Source organism: Montipora capricornis, chromosome 4 (genome assembly GCF_036669925.1).
Source record: "Montipora capricornis isolate CH-2021 chromosome 4, ASM3666992v2, whole genome shotgun sequence".
Classification (NCBI taxonomy): Eukaryota; Metazoa; Cnidaria; class Anthozoa; order Scleractinia; family Acroporidae; genus Montipora; species Montipora capricornis.
Genome location: NC_090886.1, coordinates 8,544,113 through 8,553,484, shown reverse-complemented (window position 1 = coordinate 8,553,484; position 9,372 = coordinate 8,544,113). Strand labels below are relative to the sequence as shown.

The 9,372-nt window shown below is 36.0% G+C and overlaps 1 protein-coding gene across 3 annotated transcripts in view; it reads left to right on the top strand.

The window, feature by feature from the left end:
• Window positions 1-6,880: 6,880 nt before the first annotated feature.
• Window positions 6,881-9,372, top strand: part of LOC138045462 (probable E3 ubiquitin-protein ligase RNF144A) — a 20,443-nt gene continuing 17,951 nt past the window's right edge. Inside the window, exon 1 of one of the 3 annotated variants that reach the window (XM_068891975.1) lies at window positions 6,881-6,995. The gene's annotated coding sequence lies outside the window, so the exon portion shown is untranslated. Of the gene's footprint in view, window positions 6,996-7,442; window positions 7,462-9,372 lie in introns of those variants that run through there. The other 2 variants (XM_068891977.1, XM_068891976.1) reach the window with 2 other exon arrangements.

Below are 9,372 nucleotides of genomic sequence, written 5' to 3'. Positions count from 1 at the left end.
TAGAATAATATAGTCCGAATGCTCTATTTAGTGGAGTGGTCATTATCTCAAGTTCTATCTCAGGAGGCCAGACAGGGTTGAAAAAGAATGAACCAGCAAATTTCAACTTTGGTAAGATATTCTGTGGATTGTTTAGGTGGATTTGGCATTTTAGAAGCCAAATTGTATCCTATGGATGAAAAATACTTATTATGTCAGGAAAGTCAAAAGGATTGTGTGATATTTGATTTGTCTTCGGACATTTGAGGGCGGTTATATCCTTACGGGCTTTGTTTTCTCTACCTAAAAGACTGTTCTTTCCCTCCCATATTTTCTTAGCATTACTGAAATTTTCCTGAACTGAATACTTGTGGAAATACCTTTTCTTGCTAATTCGCGAAAGCATCGAAATTTTATTGCGGTAGATCTTATGGGAGGCAGTCGGTTCACCAGAACAATACTGAAAGAAGCAGGAAAATTTGAATCCTATCGAGGTAAGTGTTCCATAACGTTCAGTCAGATCTACTCTATAGTGCTTCCAAAAAGCGTCTGTCGCAGTTTTTACTGATTTCTTACTGTCTCTTCTTACTACTCTGTAGTTCACGAGGACCTCACTGGGTCACTTTCTTTTTCGGTCTTTATCCACTCCTTGAATAACTTTTTCTTCCCTCTTTAGGCCTCGTTCACTTTGTCATTTCACAAGGGTATTTCTCCTGACCTTTTCTATTCCCTAAAACTAATTACATGTATATGTTTCTGATGCCCGGCAAACTTTCCTACAGGGATACATCGTCTTCCTCACCGATAGATCGCTGCCTTGACTGAGTTCAAACTTGTCAAGTATTTCGGCAACGTCTTTCTCAAACTCCCTCCGCACTTCATCATCCTGAGGGTTTGCTTTCCACTGACTCCGCCGTCGGTTCAATTGAACGGAACGACTGGGCGATGATCCGTATCGAAGCAAACAATTGGGATGGCCCGAGCGTCTCTGATATTGTTCGCGGGATTCTATCCTGATAGAACCGGCGTGCAGTCTAAAACTATGCAATTACAATTCATTCCTGACTTTGGAATCACTGGAGTAAACTTAAGGACACATTACCAAACCAAGCTCTCCTGAAATAAACAGACACTAAACTCAAACTCGAACCGAGCATGTTAGCGAACTACACTCCACAGAAAGAATACATGACGAATTACCCGAGAACTACATCAGTCGTCTTAGGCTTAACAATAGTCTGTATAGTATACAGCCTTTCATCAGTCCTGAAATACTTGAAGAATTAGCTCTGAGGTTTGGCAGAAAAGGTAAAACGAGTGTATTTTACCAGCTCACTGACTGACTGACTTACTGACTTACTGACTTACATACTTACTTACTTACTTACTTACTTACTTACTTACTTACTTACTTACTTACTTACTTACTTACTTACTTACTTACTTACTTACTTACTTACTTACTTACTTACTTTCTTACCTACTTACTTATTTGCTTGCTTGCTTGCTTGCTTGCTTGCTTGCTTGCTTGCTTGCTTGCTTACTTACTTACTTACTTACTTACTTACTTACTTACTTACTTACTTACTTACTTACTTGCTTGCTTACTTACTTGATAATTGCTTGCTTACTTATTTACCGAGCAACCGAACCGTGGTAAACCTTGATCATACATAATTTCCTCCCACTAACGAGTCACAGAGCCGCCGAGCTTAAAAAAACTGTTGAATGACAGAAAAGAAATACAACGAAAAGGAAATAGAAGCATGGATGGACACAAATAGACAAGATTGAAACGGATTTCATTTGGGTAATCGGCCCAACGTTTTTCAAGTTTTCAAATCGCCTGAATAAAGATCGGTTTCGCTCAGAATCATCTTGTTTGTGATGGAACGATAATTTTATCAGTAAAGGAATTCCACGTTACCATTTTCGAGTTTTTGAAACTCGTGATTAAGTAACCATTTCCCCTTAACAGCCCAAATAACGTGACATAGCCCCTTTAAGCGAATGATGGGCCGTCTACTTTAAGCACTTCCGTAGGACCTGGTGGTGGTGACCACTTCAAGGAGTGAATCATGTATGATAACTCTTCGTTTGGACTTGACAGACTATCTGTCCCTATTCTTCGCTTTACAGGGTCAAAAAATATATATAATGCAAAAGGCGAAGGCGATTAAACAAAAAACTGAAATGTACTTTTTGCTATAGTCTCTTCAGTAAATTTGAAGTTTAAAGTTCGTTGTAACCTACATGAAAAGTACTGTTTAATCTTGAACATGTTTAAAGCCAGCTTTTAACAGCTTTAAAAAGTGAAAGAATCAGAAGAATCGTGATTTTGCCACTGATTTCGAATTCGGGTTTAAGTATTGAGGCCTTGGCCTTTTAACCGGAAACAATAATAATAAAGTGATTTCAGTCATTGAGAGAGGCCGGAAAAAAGCGGCAAAGGAGATTTCATAAGGGTGGTATTATATATACTCCATTGACGATCAATCAAACAACAGCAAATCTGACAGAAATCAAGGAAAACGCAGAGCAGAGCGTAAGGAAGTCGGTGGAAGGCAGAGAAGAAGTGCGAGATTTACTAGTCAATTGACCTTTTTAGCTTGTACGTTTTGTTTTCTCATTTCAGACCACACGATGCTCCAAGGGAATTTTCCTTTTGTTTTTCATAAGTTATGCTTACATATGCACGTGCATAAGACGTCATTCGAAAAAAACTGTTCGCGTGTTAACGTGAACATAGAAAGTGACGTACAAGCTAAAGAGCTCCATTGCAATGAGTAAGTAGAAGCCTCACTTGGTGCAAACCCAACACATGCTACATCCCCAAAGAACTAGAATTCCTTTCTAATTAACCAAATTCGAGGGCTGGTCAGGAAACATCGTCAAGGTGATTATGCTGTATCAATTTTCTTGGACTTAAGCAAAGCATTTGATACTGTTAACCATTCAATACTATTGTCTAAACTACTTTTTTATGGTATCTCAAATTCTGATATTATTTGGTTTAAATCTTATTTGAACAAGAGGAAACAAAGAGTATCTGTGAATGGTGTTATGTCTGATACCATTTCTATTTCAACTGGTGTTCCTCAGGGCTCAAACCTTGGACCATTGCTATTTTTAATATATATCAATGACTTTATCCAAGCTTCCAATTTTTTCATTATGAGACTTTTTGCTGATGATACCTCTCTAACAGCCTCTGATAAAAATATAGACAAACTTTTGCTGCAAGTTAATTCAAAACTTATAAATATCTATGACTGGTTATGTGCTAATAAGTTAACTTTAAACTTAAAGAAAACAAAATATCTTATTTTCCAACCGCGTCAAAAAATAAATTACAACTTACTTCCTCCATTAACATTAGCAGGTCAATGCCTTGAACAAGTCACAAGTCTGAAATATTTAGGTATCTTTATCGATGATCACTTATCCTGGCATGATCATATAACATATATTTGTGATAAAATTAGCAAGTGTATTAATATTATGATTAAGGTAAAGCGTTATTTAGGTAATCAATGTTTGACTAGTATTTATTATTCTCTTATTTACCCTTATTTTATATATGGTTGCATACTGTGGGGTAATAATTATGAAAACCCATTACTGCACCTTATAACACTCCAAAACAAAGCAATTATAATTATTAATGATGTTCCTTTACAAGATCATATTACTCCACATTACTTAGGTTTACTGAAATTTCGCGATGTTGTTAAAATGTATACTTGTTTATTTCCTTATGATCATCTTTGTGATAACAAGCCATGTAATTTTTCAATATCCCTAGTTTCTGAGCAACATAATTATTCCACAAGGACTGCAACTTCTCTACAATTATTCCTCCCTTACTCTAGGACAAACATAAGAAAATTCTCCCCTACTGTTATTTGTAAATATGTTTGGAATGATCTTCCTTTTTCCATTCGAAATATTTCCTCGAAAATTCTTTTCAAAAAAGCAGTTTTCAAATATTATTTTGCTCAGTACTAATCTCCTTGACTCGTGCCATGATGTATGATGCGTGTGTGCATATGTATGTGTCTATGTACGTGTGCTTATGAGTGTTTATTTATTTATCATTATTCCTTATTCTTATGTATGGACTTATGGTAAAGAGCTATAAATTATAATCAGTGTTAATGGGCACTAATTAGTTTTTACTATATCGTGCCCTTCTCCATTTTATTTCTTATACTTAAATTAATTACTCTATTTTGTTTGGAGAAAATATTAAAAATAAATAAAAATAATAAAAATCGTCGTGCATTTCTCGTGTTGAGCTGAAAGGAGCCGTAACCCTACACTTAGTTGTCCTAAAGAAATGCTACGCGTTTACTGAATTGGCCAATCATACGACGCGTTCTATCTAAGAGCCATTATCAAAACCTTCGATGGATTGCGGGCAGCACTAAAAGCCGGAATCCAGAATCCAGAGTCCGGAATCCAGAAACCAGAAACCAGAATTATTCAAAATTCGCGAGAACTACAGAAACCATGTTATCCACTGGATAACTTGACAGTGATTTATCCGTTGGATATCGTTATCCACTTTTTGAACAATCGAGGCCTTTTGGTTTCTTGTGCATCTCAGTTAATCATCATCAAGTCTTATAAGTGGAAATCCCCTTCTCAAAGGAGACATCAAGTAAACTAATGATCATAATCGAAATTTGTTTATTGTATATGGTGAAGTTTACGTAAAAGTATTAGTAATAATGTTTGAAATTTATTAAATAAACAAGGTAGTGTTTTATCGTCTTTCCTTTGATTATATTCTAGCTACATGTATTAGCACAGCCTCCTAAATAAGAGATTATAAACGGGCCCTGTCAGGTCATTTTAGGGTGTTAAGGGGAATTAGTTAATCATGAATTTTAAACTCGAAAATAGTGTGGAATTCGCTTTCTGATAAAATTATCGTTACATCACGCACATGATGATTCTGAGCAAAAGCGACCTGCCATAAACTTGATAAACGTCGGGCCGATTTTTTTCAAGATTACCCAAATGAAATCCGTTTCAATCTTGTCCATTTGTGTCCATCCATGCTTCTCTTTCCTTTTGCGGTATTCCTTTTATCGTCATCAACAGTTTTAAGTAGTTATTGCAATGTTTCATTCTACTTTTTGGACATTTTGGGTGTCATGAATGTACATCATTCTGAAGCCGACGGTATGTTCAAACTGCGAAAACACGGCGCAAAAACCTTAGAACCCAAGCCGACTATACTATATATAGCCGAATTTTTCCCCCAACAGCCAGCGCTCTCATTGGTTACTTCGAGGTCACATGATATCTAACAATAAAACTGTTTCCGCCAAGATTACCCGCCAATGTTGACCGACGACCGTCGTTGTTGTTAATTGCCATTGCATGTATTTCCTTTTGTGCTATATAACAAATCACTTAATGACTGTTCCCTCGGGAAACAGTTCATTTTGTTTCCCTCGAATTTCAATGTTTCCCTCGGCTGCGCCTCGGGGAAACATTGAGATTCTCGAGAAACAAAATGAACTGTTTCCCTCGGGACCAGTCATTAAGTTATCGACCTTGTCATCTTTCCTTTCGGAAGAATCTTCAAAACTTACTTGTTTCCCCATTCAATGCTAGTGGGATGTCTGAAAAGAACTTACCTTCGATAAACAATGTGAATTTTTCATATCACTGTATGTTCTTCCTCAAGCTATAATCGACAGCCGCAGTCGCGTTCCGTCACTTACTACGCAACATATCCTCGGGGCGCATTTTCAAAAGAGGCATTTTTGTACCAAGGCAGGTGAAAAAATAAGGAGAATAATTAAACAAGTTTTAAAGTGTCCTTTATTGTAATGTACACTGCCTTAGCTTTATGATGCCATCACCATGCTCAAGTCTTATCAATATCTAGAATAACAAGGTCAGATCCATTTTACAGTTTACATTTCCTCGGAGTTCAATACTTGAGTGTGGGGATTATAGCAGAGTGTACTAGGAGTGGGTAAGTTGTTGTAGATCTTGCGAATTGTGGATAATTCTGGTTTGTGTTTTCCGGATTTCAGATTCCGGTTTCTAGATGCTTCTAGTGCTGCCCATGGATTGCTACGAAATTAAATTGTTTGAACCTATCTCTCGATAATTATTTTGAAGAAAAGATAATAAACACTCAATGACTGGTCCCGAAGGGAAACAGTTAATTTTGTTAGGGAAACAAAATTAACTGTTTCCCGAGGGACCAGACATTAAGTGATTTGTTATATTGCACAGAAAAAAGTTGAACGGCAACGGCAGTCGTCGGTCAACATTCGCGGGTAACAGTGCACTGTTACCCTCTGACGTCATAGATTTTGCAATATGCTTTTTTTGGCGGAAACAGTTTTACTGTTAGATGTCATGTGACCTCGAAGTAACTCATGAGAGCGCGCGCTGTTGGGAAAAAATTTCCAGCTATATAACAATGTTAACTTGTTTGATTTTTGGCACACTTGTAGACTCCGCTAACTCTTTGTTTCGAGTCACGGATTTTCGCGTGTATGGCGGGAGGAAAAGGATGAATGAATATCTAAGACATTAAGCATGATTGAAATCGAATGGAGCTTTTGGCTATTGTTTAAAATATTTCCATTATTTTAATGTAAAAAAAATGGCGCAGAGATTAGTGGGCTTTTGTGAGCAAAACAAAAGAGAAAACAATCTTACTTTAAGTTGAAACACGCGATAGGTTAAACATCGTAAGACACACTTTTTGATCACCACTGTGCCTCTTTGAGGCATTTGCCAAACCCCGTTTTTTTCCATATCGTACCAATTGTCTTATGGAGTAAGGTTGAGCAACTGATACCCTCCCGACCCATAAAATACATTATTGACCCCTACGCTGCCCTACTAAATGAAGTTTTTGTCATTACGTCAACCTGTATTTTTCATGTGGCGCGGCTGACGCGGAAAAGATTTCGGTTTCTTTCGTTCATTTCAGAATGTAAGACGAAAATTGGAAAATGGTTGCTTTATTGTGCTTCGAGGTAACTAATTAGCTATTTAACATGACTAAACAATCATTTTTTTCAGGTCTTTGGTTGTTTCAGCCCGTATATATAGCCGGCTGGCGAAACGATATGTCCACCACAGTTCGTGTTTTAAATTTTTCCAATATTCAAACTTATTTTCTCCTGGAGAATCTTTGTGCTCCAAAATTATCCTTATTTAAATATTGTCGAAAAGAAGCCGTCTTTGTCGTTATAAAGGCGTCGAGTTTGATATCCCCGTCTTCGTCAATTGTTATTTTTATTCTTGTATCATGCAAATTAATATATAAGCGAGAACGTAAGCTTATGTAGCACTCTCGTGAACCACTTGCCGTGAAACTTGCCTTTGGTGCTTTAAAGAGTTTTAGGCGTGTTAATGGCGTTATGATTTAATTCACGTCTTACTACGAGGATAATTTTTTCGCCTATCGACGTACAATTCTTTCTAAACCACTTGATCGAGGTAAGATGGGACAGTTTTTTCTTTATTTTTATTAACTTGTTTCGTTACATGTTATGAGCTGAGATTTACAGCCATATAAATGGATACGCCATAGTTTTCGGAAAAAAACTCTTCTCCGACGACTTTGTCTCACATATGCTCTTCATGGTTTACTACGTCGTATATATTTTGAAAAGTTCAATTGACCAAGATGTCGACGAATTGGAAGACAAATGTATCTTTGGTTGGCGGTTTTGAAGCTGTGAGTGGCTTGAAATTAAGTATATAAATAGACATGTTTTTCCCATGAAGCATATATGTTGTACAACTTACAGTATTATGACACCTGGTAAGGTTATTAATTATATTGAAATTATATTAAAAATATTTGAATTAAATTTTGTCCTTAAATACATAAAATTTGAAAATTTTAAAAGGATTATAACACCATTCTTATGAAACTGTTTAAAAATATGTTGAGATTTTAATTTGCAAAAAACGAGAATACTTCGTAGATTCCCTTTGAAGTGGAAACACTTGTTTAAAATTGTTGTTTATGCTGTACATAGATTTTTGTTCAATCTTCTCGCTTTCATACCATTTATGTTTTATTAGGGAGCTTAAGCACGTCCGTTTTTGAGACGCGGACGGCAACCGGAAGTGAGCTGTTTTCGCTTTTAACTTGTCTTCACTCAACCACATTCACATTGCTAGAAAGTATCTTTTTGCCATTAGAGATGATTAGAATAAAAATCTGGGAGACACCACTGTCTTGGCGCGTGAAATGTTCTCTTTCGGTTGCCGTCCACGTCTCAAAAACGCGCATTCTTAAGCTCACTATTATTTAGTTGTATATCATGTAATTAATTTTACTTTCTCTCATTTCCATAATGTGTAAGACGTACTCTGCTTATTTTTTAGCCAATTTTTGTTAACTCAAATACTTTTACTTCTCAACTAACTCAACACATTAGCTGCACAATTTTGCTAGGAGCCTAACAATCTCCAATTGATTTGAGTATAAATAAAGTTATGTGTGTATGTTTTTCATTCTGAAAGTATGCTATTAATTATTAATTCTACTTCAATACCTGTTGTTTTAAAATTCATGCTTGGTTGATTGCATCTATGAATAATATTATAATGAAACTTGTGTCTTCGGTGTGTCAGCCTCACCAGACATTTAGCATTGGTTGTTTTATTGGTTTGTATCACTTTCACCAAATAGCAATCTTACTGGATGTATGGTTTTGCACAATTTTACCAAAATGTTCACAAAGTGATGTATTGTCAAGAAGTACACGAGATTACACAATCACAGTGTGCATTAAGTGTAATATCTAATGCAGACAGGTAAATGATGTAGAATTTATTGTAATTAGTTATTAGATATAATTAATGGACCTGTATTTAAGCAATAGAACTTTTTCCTCTGAATTTTGCACTTTTCTTGTTTCTTTTCCAAAATCTTAAAGTGTCCCTTAACTTAAATATTTTTTGTTATTAAATCTCCCCATCAAAAGCAAACATTATATCACTATTTTGCTTTTTCTGTGCGGTGTAAGCCACATAAGTTTGGTAAAACTGGCAGTAATTTGGACCCACGACCATGATGTAAGAGCCATGGGTCTAGTCTCAATTTTATGTCGCAAACTGTTTAAGTTACAATGTAAAATTTGAAGGAAAACAGGAATAGTTTGTGACATAAAATCAGGAATAGACCCATGCCACCTCACATCGTGGTTATAGGTCCAAATTATTGCTTGTTTTGATAACTTTGCATGTCTTGCCCAGCAGGAAAAAAGCAAAATTTTGAGGTAAGAATGGTAAAATATGTTTGCTTTTGGTGGGGAGATTAATTAATATTCAAGATGAAATTTTATTTGAGTTAAGTGTACTTTAAATGAACGGGTTGATTACAGGTCTAGCGCT